The sequence below is a fragment of the Echinops telfairi genome, unplaced genomic scaffold (genome assembly GCF_000313985.2).
Source record: "Echinops telfairi isolate 266 unplaced genomic scaffold, ASM31398v2 ScPeMD7_11;HRSCAF=52, whole genome shotgun sequence".
In the NCBI taxonomy this organism is placed as follows: Eukaryota; Metazoa; Chordata; class Mammalia; order Afrosoricida; family Tenrecidae; genus Echinops; species Echinops telfairi.
Genome location: NW_022103908.1, coordinates 36964135 through 36981671, shown reverse-complemented (window position 1 = coordinate 36981671; position 17537 = coordinate 36964135). Strand labels below are relative to the sequence as shown.

Sequence of the window (17537 nt, the reverse complement as noted above, 5' to 3'; positions counted from 1 at the left end):
CTTATAGTGGTGCCAGCCATATGGTCTTCTCTGGATTGGCTGCTCTGAGTGGGAATCTTGTCATCAAGGCTTGGTGGGCCAGGATGTGCTCCACTCTCTCTTCCTCCCTCTTCATTTTCTTAAGACCTATCCACAGGTTGTTCTTCTTTGTGTGTTTCCTGAGTGGGCTGTGATGGTGGATATCTACTTTGACATCAAATTCAGGAACACAAGGTTGGGTTTTCCTTTCTTTTCCTAAAGTGGCTCCATTTCTAACTCATCAATGATCCTCAGAGGATTTCTCTTTACAGAAAATCCCACTGCCCTCCGGTCGATTCTGGCGCACAGAGACCCTCTAGGACAGAGTATAATTGGCCCTTTGGGTTTTCAAGACTGTAAATAAATCTTTACAGGAGCAGACAGCCTCTTCTTTCCACCGCGATGTGGAGCTGCTGGTTGCATTGACTGGATGGCCATGGGGCCTGGTTGTACAGAACAGTAAGATGCTCGAGCAACGGGCTGCCATGTCTATTTTCACATTCTTAGTTGTCTGCCTCACTGACGGACTCCTAAGTATGCTGTAAGTCATGGATGAAGGAAAGCTGGAGGAAAACTGCCACCAGGATTGTGTGGGCGACGGGCCCGTCAATGTAGGCTCGGACCGTGGGACTTTGCCTTTTAAGTGGTGTCATGCACACGGGACGCTAGGATGTGACTCTCTAAGAAGAGTCTCTCTTCGTTTTGTATTTCTAACATTAAGGTGTGATTTCATAGTCCAAACACCTCGGTCGCCCTGCTGTCCCTCATCAAGCTCATCCCCCTTCTTTGGTGCAATAACAGACGGGCTCTCTTCTTTCCGCCCGCCTGTGTTCCTATGGGACCAGCCTTCGTAAAGCTCTGGATACAAAATGATAGCGAGCTGTTGCTGTTCTTGTTAGGCACCCTCCAGTCAAGTGTGATGCCTAGCCACCCCGTGTCACAGCGTAGAGCCAGCCCTGGGGGTCTCCTCAGGCTGCAGTGTTTGTGGGAGCTGGTCACCAGGTCTTTGCTCCTCTGAGAAGCTGGTTGGGGTAGACCCACTAAGCCCTGTGTCCGCAGCTCAGCACAGAACCATGCAGAACTAGTATCCCCACAGAGCAAAGGGAGAGAGACAATCTCTTAAGTTAGAAAGAAATTAATTTTATCATTTTGGCATTATGTATTCTCTTTTAACAGTTTTATTTGAGACTTTTTTTCCCTTTTAAATCATTCAGTCCACTGAGCAAAATGAGGGCTCTCTGGGTTTGAGAGTGTTTTAGTCACCTTATCTTCCAGGTCAAATGCAGCCGTGTTACCCAGCTGCAGGGCTTTGTTCAGATGAAAGCCCGTGTATGCAGAGCCCCTTCCACAGTGACTCACACTTGCTAAATAAATGCCACAAAACCAAACCCGTTGCCGTCTAGTCAATTCTGACAACAACTCAACTCCTCCTTTGGTCTTCCAATACTGTGAATCTGTACAGGCACAGATAGCCTCCCCTTTCTCGCAGGGAGCAGCTGGTGACTTTGAACCTCCCACCTTGCCATCCTTGAAGAGCTCCTTCTCACCTAGTACGTTCCTGCCATCATGTCAATTCCCACTCACCATGCCCCTAAAGGGCAGGGTATACTGCCCCTGTGAGTGTCTGAGACTGTAAGTCTTGATGGGAATAGAAAGCCTCTGCTTTCTCCTGAGGAGCCCCTGGTGGTTTCCAATTGCTGACCTTGCAGTTTGCAGCCCAATGTGTAACTGCATAGCCACCAAGGCTGCTTCTCACCTGGTAGGTACCCAGTAATAGCAATTGCCTTTGGGGGTCTTCCGGCCTAGCCTGGTTAAGTAAGGGGCTAGACCTAAGCCCATGTGTGCTTGTATACAAAGTGCTCCACACGTTTAGAAATGTCTCACCACGTCCACTAGAAGCAATGTAAGTTAAGAAGATGATCTGCGCCAAGGTTGTAGAAAAGAACATCGTGTCCAGGAGTCCTGGTGGTGCAGCAAGCAGGCGCTCAGCTACCAACAGAGAAGTTGGTGGTTCTAACCCACACAGTGGCTCTTTGAAAGAAAGGCCATGAGCTGATGACAGCTGGTAAACAAACACCCAATGAGGAGGTTCTGCCCTGTTGCAAGAGGTTGCTGTGAGTCAGAGTCTACTGGAAGGCACAGAGCGATAACAGAAGGGGCCAGTAAGATGCCCCGGGACCGCAATGGCTGTGTGAAGCAGGAATGGACCGTGCGCTTTCTCTAACAGTATCTGCTCTTTGTTGCCTCCAGGAACATGTGGCCTGTTAGAGCCCCACTGTGTTCCACGGGATCCCCTTTGTAAAGTGCGCCCATTCAGAAGATTTCCGTGAATCCCCCAGAGAACACACCTGCCTTCAGAGTCTGCTGCTGGCGATTTGGAGGTTGGTGGCCATTTTTTTCATGGCTTTTCCTGACGATATTAATTTCAGGGGCATTGTTTTTCTCAGCTGGTTAGTAGTCATGTTCTACTGCAATAAGAATTCTGGGGGCAGATGGTACACAGACCTCTATGTCATACTGAGGCAGATAGAAATGAAAAGAAATTTGGTGGGCTATCCTCCCACTTCTCGTTGGAGACTGTAGATCTGTCAAGGACATTTGAAACACCATATCCCCCACATTGTCTTAGAACTAATTTTATTTTGCTGTTTATAAATTCTAACTCAACAGACTTGGCAAATGTATATGGAGTAGCAACATCTATTTCGTTAAGTGCTTTCAATTAATTAAGATCATGTGGACACATTATATTTTAACTCTCTGCAAATCAGTCCAGCATTCATCAATATTGGCTAGTTTCATCATTTTGGCATTTTGGAAATTAACAACATCTCGGTGGTCGGAATGCTTTCATTAATTTCCACTGAGGGAGGGGGTGGTAATTTCCCTATTATGTACAATGATAGAACTTATTTGTGCGTGTTTATTAAACAGCTTGAAAAATTATTTTGAAGTATTGTTGCTGACTTAAGCAAACAATTGCTAGGAAGGCAAGCATGTTATTGTGGAAGTATGCTTTTCGCTGCTGAGCGTGTAGAGCACTTTTATTCTGAAAGTCCCTTCCTAAAAAGCCCCGACCAAAGGCTGCCCTCAGCCCATGCATCTTTCATAAAACGAGGACCTCATGCCGGGGGCTTACGTGGAGAGGAAATGTTTTGAGAATGATGAGGGCGATGCATGTACAAATGTGCCTTACACAATTGATTATGTATGGATTATGATAAGAGTTGTATGAGCCCCTAATAAAATGATTAAAAATAATAATAATAAAAAAATAAAAACATATTCGACCTCTGAAAAAAAAAAGACGGAGACCGGGGCCTCCGGAGGCTAAGACTGGGCCTGCTGAGGGGAGGAGCAGCTCTGAATGAAGACCCAGGGAGAAGGGGTGCTGTGCTCTCCCTGGGATGGGTCTTTCTCCACCAGCCTTTACTTTATTTGGTGGGACTTTCGTTCTGTCTACTGTGAGAAATGGTTTCTCCCTTAATAGGCCTATCCTGGGGCTTTCGTTTTCTTTTTTGTTTTTTTCAAGTTCTTTTATTACTCCTGAGAAATCCAAGTAGATTTCCCTGCAGTCTTAGGCCAGAATGGAGTTCCTCCTGTCCTCTTTCTGATTGGGCCCTGGGATTAACCCACTGTGAAGCTTGGCACTCCGGGCTCTGGGCATGTACTATGAGAGGAGGTGGGTGGGAAGCTATGCCTCCATCTTCAGTTCTGTCCCAAGCTGTCACTGTGGTAAGGATGATGGTGTGTTGGAACCTCGCAAGTGTATCCATAGAAACAGAAGGGTTGGAAAGGCCATGAGCAGTGACCTAAAGCTGCATGGATTAGGCACTGGGCTACTAACCACGGGTCCTTTTGTTCTTCTTCAAATGCATGTCCAGTCTTACCAGTGTCATTTATGAATGAGACTAGCTCTTGCCCGTTTCATGTGTTTCAGTCCTTTGTCAAATACAGCTGTCCATAGGTAGATGGGTTTACTTCTGTCTTGCCAATTTTTTTTTCTATTGGTGTGTGTATCTATCATTGCACCAGTACCAATCTTTTCTTTTTTAAATCATTTTATTGGGAGCTCTTACAGATAGCATAACATTCCGCAGTTCAGTCACATCGGGCAGTATTAAAACATTTTCTTTCTTCTTGAACTCCTTGATACCAGCTCCCATTTGTCTTCTCCCTCCCCGATCACACCCCCAGGCACCCTGCTTCATTTTTTCTCCTATATGACTATTTTTTCTGCCATATCTAACACCATCCTATGGTTGCATTCACATACAATTCTTTTGTTCAATCACATTAAGTGGGGTTGTACAGTTATCAATGCTACCAGCTCCCCATTATCCCCTCCCAATTCCCATACCCATGGGGAACCATAATACCTATTCCTGCTTCTGGAGGGTTATCTGTCTTGACTTTCATGTACCAAACTATCTTGAACATACAGATGAACCAGTCTATTTTGATTACTATGGCTGTGTAATAGCTTTGGAGTCAGGAAGTGAGGGCCGTCCACTTTGTAGGAGGGCCTCCACTGTAGCAGTGCTTTGCTTATCTGGTGTGTCTCTTGTTTCCATGTGTACTTACTGGGTTTTTGTGTTTGTTTGTTGTTGTTTTTTTTAAGAATGATGTCAAAATTTCTATCTAATTGCATTATATATACATATAGCTTTGGACAGCCTTGACATTTTCACAATGTTACGCCTTCCTATCCATGATTATGTTATAGCCTTCCATTTACGTAGGTCTTTATTAGTTCCTGATATTTTTCTTTGTACGTATGTTTTGTTTCTCTGGTTGGATTTATTCCTAAACTATTTGTGCAGCTGTTGCAATTGGTATTGTTCTCTTGATTTGCTTTTCAGAGCTCTCTTTGTTAGCATAAAGAAATCCAACTGACTGTTGCATGTTCATCTTATACCCTGCCACTGCGCTAAATCTTTCAATTAGTTCCTACAATTTTCTTGCCAAGTCTTTAATCTCATATGGCTAGAATCACATAATCTTTTCACAAAGACAAGCCTCTACAGTCTAGCTTGGTGAGCAGCAACTTGGGTCTTAAAAGCTCATGTGAAGAGCAAATATTGGTATCTTCCAATTCAAATGGAAAGAGAGTAATGAAAATCAAAAGGTACATGGAAACAATTAGCCAATGGACCATTGGACCAAGCGAACATCCCTCTGGAAACCAAAGGTGCAGAACTAGATGGTACCTGTCTACCACAACCAACTGCTCTCAGAGGACCACATTAGAAGGTCATGGACATCATGAGAGAAAAATGTGGAACCCAACACAAAATTATAAAAGAAACCAGACGTATTGGTCAGCTAGAGACTCCTTGGACCCCAAGGGCCCTTAGTCACCCTCACATCTGGAAGAAAAACTCACCCCTGTGTTAGACTGTGCAACCATTTAAGATCAAAAGGGCAGCATTTGCTCAAGGACAGAGGATTGGGAAGAAGGGTGACTGGAAGCAGAAAGCCCGGGGAGGGAGTGGAAAGAACAATGGTAAATTGTGGGCATTGAAACGGGTAATTTGAAAAAAGTGTATATGATACCGGATGCTCCGTGGACCTTCACCGACATTCCAATAAAAAGTTAAAAAACAAAATGAAACAAACCCTTCATACTCAGGGACCTATGTTTCCTGTTTTGTTTTTGAAACACAATGTTAGTTTTTCTTTCTTGGGACCTTGTCATGAAATCCTGTACATTCCCAGCCTCCTATGACAAAGTTAATTCTTTTCTTTGTAGGAGACAAACTTGATTAAAGGGCCCTGGATATCATTAAGTATTTCATTATTAAATCATCCCTTTTAATTTATTTTTTTCTCTTTTAGAGAGAGGCAAAGCTTTTACGAAATTATTGTGTTGAGCTTTCCCTATGAAATGATATAATCCAAAACTGTCCGTATCTTCTTCGCATCCCTTCCTGGGTTGCTTACTTTCTCTCTAGCCCACTTAAACGTGAGCGTCCAACCAGCTGTTGGGGTTTTCCAATGTGGGCACTGTTGACATTTTGAGGGGTACAGTCTTTTGTGATGTGTGACTATCACACTGATTTTTGAAAGTTTAAAATCCCTGATTCCAGGATGGCCCCCACTCTAGCTCGTGGTGTCCCGTGATAGACAGAATCCAACCTTCCTTCCTCCTCCCCTGCAGAGGAGGTCCTGGAGGGTCAGGCTGAGCACCACACATTCCCACTTGAGTTCCAGAATTGAAAAGGGCTGGAATTGGCAGCAGGAGAGAGCTGGAGGCAGATCCCCATCTTTTAACTTTGGGTACCATTCTGTTCCTGCTCTCTTAGACATCTGCTCTGAGCTTGCATGTGTTCCTCAGCTGCCTAGACACATACTGACCCTGATTTCAGCTGACCCACTCTCTCTGTTAAGCAGCACCCTTCTCTGATTACCTTACTACTTTCCAGCAGCATGTTCCCTGACCACCCCACTCCCCAGCATCAGCGTGTCCCCTGATCCACCCCACTCCCCAGCATCAGTGTGTCCCCTGATCCACCCCAATCCCCAGCATCAGTGTGTCCCCTGATCCACCCCACTCCCCAGCATCAGCGTGTCCCCTGATCCACCCCACTCCCCAGCATCAGTGTGTCCCCTGATCCACCCCAATCCCCAGCATCAGCGTGTCCCCTGATCCACCCCACTCCCCAGCATCAGTGTGTCCCCTGCCTGCCCTCCTACCCTCACTTGCTGTCACCTCACTTCATCCTTCAGGCATGCGGAGTAAGGAACACACCTCTATTTTCTAAGGTCTCAAATACAGTTATAAATCAAAAGAAGAACTAGAAACAAGTGAACTTCAGTAAATTTTTCCCATAAAAACTTGTTGAAGGCTCTGGTCTCTTGACAATATTTCTAGCATAACTTTGCCACCGAGAAACAAATTCCTACATAGGGTTATTTTCTTTGACTCAAACATAGGAATCATTTACTTTGCTGGGAGAGAAGTTGCTTGATGACAAAATGTAAACAATTCACCCTTAAAGCTCTAGTTTTAAGGAGGGGTGTCTCCACCGTTACAGTGAGATTGCACTTCATATTGACTAAAGCTTCCAAAAAATACACCCAGTACCAACAAAGCTGAAGACCAGTTACTGATTCCAAGTATGGTAATCCCCGGCGGGTCTAGTACACAGGGAGCTAGAAATGAGAACTACGCCCAAGAACATTCTGCTTTGCTTTCTAGTAAGATGGGGAATCCTATAGGATAAGGGTGGTTTGAGTTTTTTTTTGTATTTATAAAAAGGCTAAATTTATGTAGAAATCACCAAATCACCAAAGGATTTTCATTGTCTGTATGTTTAATTATTTAAAGCATTTGACTAAGTTCTCAAGCCAGGTTTCGAAAATATGGTATTTTCCCGGTTCTGTCTCCATTTGGGTATAAGACACAAGTTATATTTGAGTTTCAGAGTTTCTCATTTCCTGAATTGCACTGCTGGCTCTATAAACATGGAAGAATAAATATTAGCTTTATGAGACCATGTTCCTATACCAGTTGAAAAATAGCATATAATAAAAAATACAAGGATGTAATATTGAAAATTATAGACCAATATGCCCTGTTATTGCCGGTATATATCTAATCCTCATGCATCAAGACTGCTGTATGGGGGGGGGGGGAATGCATGCCGTGTAATACCCCTTGTGTCTGTGATGTATTTCCACCCCTCATATTTAGCTGTATATCTCAAATGACTCTTGTTTCACTGGAGAAATATGTCTAGTTGATTTCTCACAATGTTTGGCCAAGACTGCCTAGCTCCTGGCTAGTTATACTAAGAATTAGACCAGGAAGTTTCAGAAAGTTTGTGGGAAAATGGAATTAAGCAAATGGGTTTCTCCATGAATTTTTCAAATCCTTTTTCTATATGATCCAAGATTAAATCCAATATTTGTGGACTTCCTTTCTTCCTTAAGTATCTTCCAGTATCCAGTGAATATGCGTCTTGTGAATTATATTGAAGATGTTTATTGGTCATCTTGAAAGAAAAAGAAGATATTTTTGCAGGATTAATAAAAAAAAATAAGCCAAGTATGGTCTTGCACACAACTAATTAACACTTCAGTGTGTGAGCGGTTATTCCAGACTCCAGACTCCACTAATCCAATTTTAGAAGGCAGGAAAGGTGACATCCATGAACCGACACCCCATATTCACACCCTGGCAGGAAGGAAAAGAGTAGCCCACATGAAGAGTCTTTGGGTTGAAACTAACACATTCAACCTAATTATGTTCACACAAGTCATTTCCATCTGGGAATGGCCATGCCATTTGCCAAAAGAGCCCCTGACTTGCGAGCCATATGGAAGTCAAGCCTGGTCTTTCATGTGCCAGGCCCACTGTTTCTCTTCCTGAAGATGGAAAGGAAACCATCTGGTGTAATTCCAGCTCAGAAGCAAAAAATCTGCACTGATTGGAGCACCCCCAAACTGCCTCAAACCCCTGAAGCTTTCTTCTTTAAATTGTACATTGTAGAAAGATATTAACTGTATTAATGCTATTAAGTAGCTTAAGAATACAGAAAAAGCAAAAGTCCTGTGCATCCACCTGCAGCTTTTAAAACATTGACGCTTTACCTGGTTTGCTTCAGATCACTATTTTTGGAAATTCAAAGCATCTACCAGCCAAAATCATGTACATGGGGGCAAGGGGTCAGCAATCACACACCAAAGAGGCATGGCGCCAGGCAAACCAGATCTCTGAGAACAAACATCTAGAAAGGAATGAATAAGAATGGTAAGACGTGCAAAATGTCACGATGCCCCAACAATTGATAGAGTCATTGTTAGCAGGGTGTCCAAGTATTTGCTGTGTAAACCTTCACCGAAAACACACATGCACACCTAGATTCACACAGATGCATGTGCGCACACACATATACACACTCACTTCACACACAGACTCACATACTCAGACAAAGACATGCACCCAGATACATGTGCACAGACACACAGAGACACACACATACACACACAGACCCTTACACACGTGTACCTTCCCCAGTGAGCATGCCATTGTAATAAGGTCATTGAATGTTATACTACCCACAATGCACATACAATCATTTAAGCATGTGCGCGGGTTAGGTTTACAGAGATGGGACTCATACTACATGCCTTTACAACTTGCTTCTCCTCAGCGTACTTAGGATTTCTTAGAATTCTCTCTCCGTGTCTCTGTCCACGTCCTCCAAACAGACCGTTCAACCACCACCTTGGTGTTCTGGGACAACTACCTGCCTCAGCCACGTCATCGTGTCCACTTGACCGAAAGGTTTACTCTGGTTCTCTTAGACTCTGCCCGCCATAAAACAGGCCCTTAGGAAATGTTCTTCAAAGTCTACTACAAAGGTTGTCGCTTCCTTCCTGTGGTTAATGGAAGTTTTCTGGTGTCTTGTGTTGTTTTCACTGTCGGTTGGACCTCTACCCTGCTTTTGCCGATTTCTTTAATCCCCTGCAGGCGTTTCTCACATGACTACCAGGTTCCTCCTTGTTAGGAAGGCTGTGTCTGGAATGGGGGCAAAAAGATGAGAGAACAGAGCAAAGACAAACAAGGAGGAGGAAAAGAGGAAGAAGGAGTTCCTTTTAACTCAGAGCTTCTGAAAGAGAGAGAGCCTTTTGAAGCTCGTTTGCCCATTATTTTACACTCCATTATCTCAGAGGTTGCCTGGCTGTAAAGGCCTTTTCTCTTCCGTTAGAGCAAGCAAAAAGGGTTTCTTGTGATTAGAAAAATACCTGCTTCTTTTAAAAAAAACATGACACAATGCTGAGTTTCAAGATACTCCTTACATCAGATGTTGGTACAGCGTCCAGTAGTATGACAAAGATCAAAGGTGGCAAACAATCTCAAATGAATGCAGATTTATATTTTTGGTAGCTTGCAGGTGGGGCTATCAAATCTCTGGCCTGCTGCCCTGTGTGCCACTGAGTCACTCCCGGCTCATAATAGCCCCAGGAGGCAGAGGGCAGCAGTCCCATCCCTAGGCTTCCCCAGGCTGGAACAGGCTGCGAGCTGACTGCCAGGTCTTCTCTGCCACAGAGTGTCTGGTGGGTTGGAACCACAAACCTTTCAGTTGGCAGCCAGGTGCTTCAGCATTGCACCTCCAGGGCTGCCTGTGGTTCGATTTGTGCTGAACGATGGAATGAAAAATAAGCGAAGCACTATGTTTGTAAAAGTTACGTAGCCGTTGACTCGGAGGTGTTTCAGAGCACTTCACTTCGACACCTGGATGGCCTATGATGGAAGACCCAGATCTGAAAGCCAATGGAAGAGCAAGTTGATTAAACCTGTCAGATGCCAAGAAGCTTTATAGCTAAGGCCTTCAGTTCGGCCTCCCCACTCATTGAAGGCACGAAGGGCCGGTTCCTTAAAGACCCAAAAGAGAGCTGTCTGTCTTAGATTTTAGACTGTTCTCCAATCCTGTTCCTTTACTCTTCTAAGAAATTTAGAGATTTCTCCTTCAATTACATTTTTCATCTGATTGTGGGCTGAGTTAGTTGACACCACTAAAAAAAATGTAATTTTGAAAATTGAAGAGTGACAGAAATTATATCTAGAATTATCAGGACCCTTCTTGGGTTCAATTCTTGCTCTCCTAAATTATTTATCCCCTCTGACTGACTGGAAATTATTAGGCTGTAAATGACCTAACACTCACCAAATGCAATTTTCCCTATCAGAGAGATGAACGAGGGTTGAGACTGTCCTTGGGTCTCTGCGTGCTACGTTCTAGTCTTTGCTGAAACTCAAGTAGGGGGTGCTTTCCCCTCTGAATCTTTATTTTGTTGTGCTTGATGGAGCTCTACGAAGCTAAGATTTGTGCCAAGTTTCATTTTCAGCAGCCTTCTGTAAGGGAGTGTAAGTTCTCAGAAAATAGAGTTTCTGTCAGAAATTCTGACACATTCCTTGTAGCCGCTCCACTGGGCCTTGCCACACCACTTAGCTTTCATGTACCTGTGGAATCAGCAGGGAGATCCTCCACCATCCAAGCTCTCATGTGTGTTTTAAGTAGAATTCATTCTAGGGTAGTGCTGAGATTTCCAATGTGAGGCGACTAGTGTTGTTTCTTGTGTCGCAGTACATTTGGCATATTTATCGGTATGCCCCAGAATAAGGGTCGTGCTGGTTGCCTGGGGTCTCCTGGGGCATGTTGGTTCGCAAGGGTGGTGGAATTCCAGCGCTGTGTGCAATTTATCCCAGGGAGTTTTACTTTAGGAAAGCATGCATTGGGTAGCTAGCTGCTCTTCCCACCTGTCTGCCTGCAAGTTGAGGCATCACGGCTCCGTATGAATCATGACCAGTTCGGCCACTCTCCCAGGCTCCTCGTCCTAGCTCCATAGGTGCATTCTCACCGGAGCGTGAGTGGAGCTCACTTCTGATCCGAGCCCAGAAGATGAAGCTGTAAGAGGAGCAAGAGGAAATGCGTCCCATAACGGGCCTTCTGCCATTCACCTCTCCCTCTTCCTTTTAAAACATGGTCCCTGGGAATTTCTAAAAGAGGGATGAAAGGTGGAAGATGGGAAAGAAGGCACCACTACTGACTTGCCAACAGGTAGATTGGTCATGCGTCTGGATTACAAGCTTTTCCAGTACAATTGGCGCAAGTATCTGGCTGTGTATGGAGCCCTGATGCTGTAGTGGTTCCCAGTTGGGCTGGGATCTGTAGGTTGGCAGTTCGAAACCACCACTGCTCAGCAGGAGAAAAGTTGGGCTTTCCACCCCTGTAAACAGTGGTAGGCTCTAAAACCCACAGGGGTGCACCATGAGTCAGCATTGAGATAGATCTGTCTAGATTTGAAACGGAATGGAGAAGAGTAGGGAAGAATTTGATTCTTGGATTTAGATCAGAGGAGGGACAACTCCATTTTGAATAAGTTTAAAGATGAAGACGGCAGTCGCTCGAAAAGATGTTCAGGGAGGCGGAGTCAGGTGAACAGATCTAGGCAGAAAACAAGCCTGGCAAATGTGTTGAACTTAGAAAAGTCTTCGATTCCAAGGGAGCTCTTCATCCTTGAGGTGTAGACACAAACAATTAAGGACGAAGGGTTTTGAGGGTGCTTGTGGAGAGACAGCATCCGCCTAAGGCAGCCTCCCGCATTTGGGTTATCCTGGAGCCCAGGCTTGCTAGGATTAGGTGAGGTTTTCATTTTTCAAGGCAGCCGGACACTTCCAAGTGCACGCGGCAATAAAAAATGACCTTGCAGCGAATAAAGATTTCAACAATTACAAACAAACAAACAAAATGACTCTCTCAAGCCTGCCTCCGGAATTCCTAAGCTCTCCCTGCCACCCTAATATTTTTACTTTCCGATGTTGTTCCCTGTGAAGAACGACTCGATTTTGACTCTAACCGTCCTAAGCACCTCTCTGCTCTAGAACACAGGAAGCACCTTGCAGCCAAGGTCAGGGGGAAGCTCGTTTGCATACAGGTCTCTGGAGCACCCTCCCTGATGCATTCCCAGCTGTCAGATTGCTGGGAGCGTCCGTGGGACAAGGACAGGCATCCTGGTGATGGGGCTCAGAGAAATGATTTTATTTAGTTACGTAGACCATTTGACTTCCTCTCCACCAGAAGGCTTGCTCCAAGGGGAAGGCTAGTAGTGTGTTTCAGGGTAGGGCACCTGATTTATGGCGTGTGTCTCCCCTCAGAGAGAGGTCGTGGGGTGCAGCATCCCGCACCCAGCAGAGAGAAGCAGGAAGGAAGAGCAGAGTCAGGAGGGTGCGTGCTGTTTTTCTCCCCTTCTAGCCCAGAACATCTTCTATGTTGCCTTTAGGCTTCTATTGATAATCAAGGGTTTTCGTGTGTGTGTGAGGAGTGGGGTGCGGGGGTGTGGGGGTGTGGGTGGTGTTCCTTTTGAAATGGCCAGAAGGGAGCTATGTATATCTTGTGAGGAAAACATATTTCTCTAACTCCTTTTTTGAAAACATGGACAGCAGATGGGTAAATGCTATAGGTTACATGAGCACAAGCCCGTCTGTCCAAGAACCCAGAACACAGCAATCCTCACAAGATGAACCAATGATCAGTGATTTTCAGAGCTCGGTTTTCTTATCAGGAGTATTGCAAAACTGAGAGTAACAAAATGCCATGTTAACAAATCCCACTTGTGTAAAAATAGTAATACTGGAAGCCCCATAGAAATCACCACTTGTGAAAAAGACAGATTTTCATTTACGCACTTAGCCAAGCAGGGCATAAGCCACCTAAGAAACTTTGCGACCTATTTTTTTTTTCTGTGAGAATTATTGTCAGCTGTCACAATATTACGTAATCTATTGTCTGGAAGCACTGGAATTGGGCTTTTCAAATGAATATTGCAAAGCGAGGTAGCAGTTCCAAGATCGTATTCTCCTCTTGTTATGCTGGGCTGAAGCAGCCCCCCACCCCCACCCCACCCCACATCACCTTGCCCAGCTTCGTATTTGGCTCACTCTGAATAGGAAAGGTCTAGGAAGGCATCCATAGAACTTGTAACTCTGATTTCAATGCCTGCGAGACAAGTAAATAAGAAAATTAATTACAGGTGGCCCACAAAGACATAAATTTCCAGAACTCCATAATGCCGGTGGGCTGAGTGCCAGCTGGCAAGGGCATCATGATAGGAGGCTCCACGTTCCCATTTTATGATGCGTCTCCAAGGCCCCCCGCTCTGACGACTGCGGTGGCAGCTGGCAGGTTTTGCATTCTGGGCCAGCACGTCCCATGCAGCCTGTGAGCGTTTTCCTGGGATGAAAGTCAAGGAAATACCAATTCTAAAAATATGCCTTATGGGTTTTAAATATATAGATATATGCAGTTTCCTTTTTACTCCTTCATTCACTTGGGCATTCTAATAAATGACACCCACACACAGAAAGACAGAAGGGAAAAAAGTCCCAGTGAGTCAGAGCTTCTCCATACAACACACGCGGGTTGTGGGCACAGGGTGGGGAGCCATTTCACTCCTCGTGGTTGTTTCTGACCAGTTTTGTTTGTGGCTTCAGGGCCACAGAGATTCCAGGCCCAGTACACGAGAGCTTCAGCAGCCCTGGGGTGCTCACCAGTCCCAGAAAGAGCTGTGCCTTATGTATCTGTGAGTACGTGCTGGCCCAAGGACAGCCCTGTGGAGCAGCATTATTTACCCTCTCAGGAAACTTAGACTTAGAGTGAGAAGCCTGGCTAAATGCACTGAGTGAGTAAGCTGTGCCTTGGGGGTTGCTTTTCCATTGTCTTTGCTTTCATCTTTTATTTTTGCTATGAACAATTCTATTTCTTCAGGATTAGTTCTCTTCCAATATTATAAATAAAACTAACCCTATAGAAGAATCCCATCCCTTTGTCCACAAATCAACCCTTCTGATTGGTGGATCCATTTCCAGGCAAGTTCTAGCTGTCACTAATTTCCCTTAAATACATTGATATGTCTATGCTAGCATTACTGTCATTCAAATTTGCTGGTGGTTGTTTTTTCCATTTGGGTAGAATTTGCACAGTGTGCATGCAGTTCCATGAGTTCTGAAAAAAAATAGAGACCTGTGTCACTCAAATTCATATCCCTCCAAAATTCTCCTCAGGCCCTTTCCCAGTTGAGATTCTCCTTGGAATATATTGAACCTATTTCTTGATGTCTGTCAATATGGAGCTCCTATTCTGTGAAGATACACTATCACTTCATCTCTACAGACCTTCTTTATTATCTCTCAGTAATATTATGAAGCTTTTTGTTTAAAGATCTTGCCACATGTGTGACCAAGAATTTGGAGTATTTTTTTTAGCATATTCTAAATGCAATTTTTCATTAAAAAATTCTAAATTTAATGACACATAAAAAGGATTACAAATTATGAATAATTTTGATTTATCCCAGGGTGGTTCAATATATGAAAAGTAATCAATCTAATACACTATACAAGGAACCTTCAGAAAGTTCATGGATAATGTTTTTTACAGAAGGTGAGCAGGAATTGGAAAATAATAGAAATTTTATAGTTAACTTTTTCAGGCACCTTCATGTTAGTGTAATAAAAATTACCTTATCAATCACTGGAGAAAATGCATTTGACAAAATCCAACACATTCTCTTGATCAAGACACTCCACAAACTAGGAGTGAAAGGGAACTTCTGAAACTGATAGGGCATTTATGCGAAATCCACCCATAGCATCAGACCTTACCGTGAGAACCAGAGGATGGAAATCCTGTGATAAGGAGCAGGACAAAAGTGTCTGTTCTCATTACTTCTAATGACACTGGAGATTAGTCAGTGACATTTAAAAGTACTGAAAAAACAAAAAAAGTAGGGGAGAGTAGCGAGTCTGCACCGACCACGTGCAAGCAAACTAAGAGGGAAAGAGAGAGAGAGACTGAACCACAACCTGGCCCACCAAGCCTCAAGGATGACATTCTTGCTCTTGGGAAGCCAATGCACAGAGAAGACCTTAAGGCCGGCCCCACCACTACACATGACATCCCCTCACTGACCCATAGCACTACAGGGGACACCACTGGAGACACAATGTGGGAATTGTGCCCAGTCTGACTCCGCCCCGCCCCCCTACTGGGGTGTAGCACAAAGGGAGCACAAAAAAAGCAGCAAGAGGAGCAAAGCAACAAAGTCCCTGAGGAATCCAAAAACAGACTTCTCACTGGGTGCGGAGGGCGGGGCTTGGCACCTCATCAGACCCAGTCAGAAAACATTCATTCATAAGTGTCAGCAGACAGACCTGGAACTATTTATAGGCTTTCTTTTTTTTCACCCCAGGACTATATGAGATAGGCAGGATTGTTTACAATCCCAAAGACAAAACAATGGGACTGATGGTTCAGGGACACATGGGAGAGGAGGCGGTAACGGAAATGGAGGGAGGAGCCTACAAACCCAGGGAAAAGGGAACAACAAGAGATCTAAAGTTGATGTCAAGGAGGGCGTAGAATGCCTGGTGGGGTTTGATCAAGTGCAACGTAGCTGAGAGGAATTACTGAGAGCTGAATGAAGGTCGAACATGATAGTGGGACAGGAAGAAAGTAAAAGGAAATAGAAGAAAGAACTAGGAGGCAAAAGACATTTATAGAGGTATAAATATAGGCTTGTATATATGTAAATATATTAATGTATAATGATAGGGTTATAGGTCTATGTACATATATTTATATATTGTGGTATATATATTTTATAAGAGTAATATATTATAATTTAAAAAATAAACTACATAGTCCTCACAAAATGCGTACATATTTATATCAGCATTATTCTTAGTAGTCAAAATGTAAGAAAAAAACAAAATGACAATGTAAATATATTAAAGTATAATGATAGGGTTATAGGTCTATGTACATATATTTATATATTGTGGTATATATATTTTATAAGAGTAATATATTATAATTTAAAAAATAAACTACATAGTCCTCACAAAATGCGTACATATTTATATCAGCATTATTCTTAGTAGTCAAAATGTAAGAAAAAAACAAAATGACAATGTAAATATATTAAAGTATAACGATAGGGTTATAGGCCTATGTACATATATTTATATATTGTGGTATATATATTTTATAAGAGTAATATATTATAATTTAAAAAATAAACTACATAGTCCTCACAAAATGTGTACATATTTATATCAGCATTATTCCTAGCAGTCAAAATGTAAGAAAAAAACAAAATGACAATAACTGATGAAATGATAAATATCTACAAAATTCCCATAAAAAATATACTAACCAAAAAAGTTATGGAATGCTGGTACATGATAGAACATGGGTAAACCCCAAAAGCATGTTATAAAGTGAAAGCTATACAAATGACCATATAATAATGATTCATGTTGAATGTCAAGACTATACAAATCCATAGAAACAGAAAATAGATTAGAGGTTTCCAACCCTAATGAAACAAGACTGAAAATAGTAAGATTTTTTTCTGAGAAATTACACTATAATGTATCATTTATTCATCATCTACAATAAGACCAAGTTATTAATGCGAGAGGCACTAATCCTGGGGCCACTTTATCTATTTTGTTGTATCTAGAGTTATACCAGAGCTGGTTAAGCGTCAGGCTACTAACTGAGTGTCTGCTGCTTGCACCCACTAGCCATCCCCCTGCAGAAGGACGGAGTATCTGCCTACATAATGCTTTGCAGCCTCCCAACCCCAATAAACTCAAATCCAAACTCCCTGCCACTGAGTGGATTTCAACCTTGTAGGACAAGGTAGAACTTGCCCCATGGGTTTCCAGGACTGTCACTCTTTACAGAACTAGAAAGCTTCATCTTTTTTTTAAAAATCATTTTATTGGGGGCTTGTATAATTCTTATCACAGTCCATACATCCATCCATTGTGTCAAGCACATTTGTACATTTGTCGCCATCATCATTCTCAAAGCATTTGCTTTCTACTTGAGCCTTAATATCGGCTCCTCATTTTCCCCCCTCCCTCACCACCCCTCATGAACCCTTCATAATTCATAAATTATTATTTTGTCATATGTTACACCGTCCGACATCCCCCCCCT

At 43.3% G+C, this 17537-nt stretch overlaps 1 protein-coding gene across 1 annotated transcript in view; it reads left to right on the top strand.

Moving 5' to 3' along the window:
- Positions 1-2332: 2332 nt before the first annotated feature.
- Positions 2333-17537, top strand: part of ENOX1 (ecto-NOX disulfide-thiol exchanger 1) — a 344421-nt gene continuing 329216 nt past the window's right edge. The window contains exon 1 of the mRNA XM_045287120.1: positions 2333-2399. The gene's annotated coding sequence lies outside the window, so the exon portion shown is untranslated. The remainder of the gene's footprint in view (positions 2400-17537) is intronic.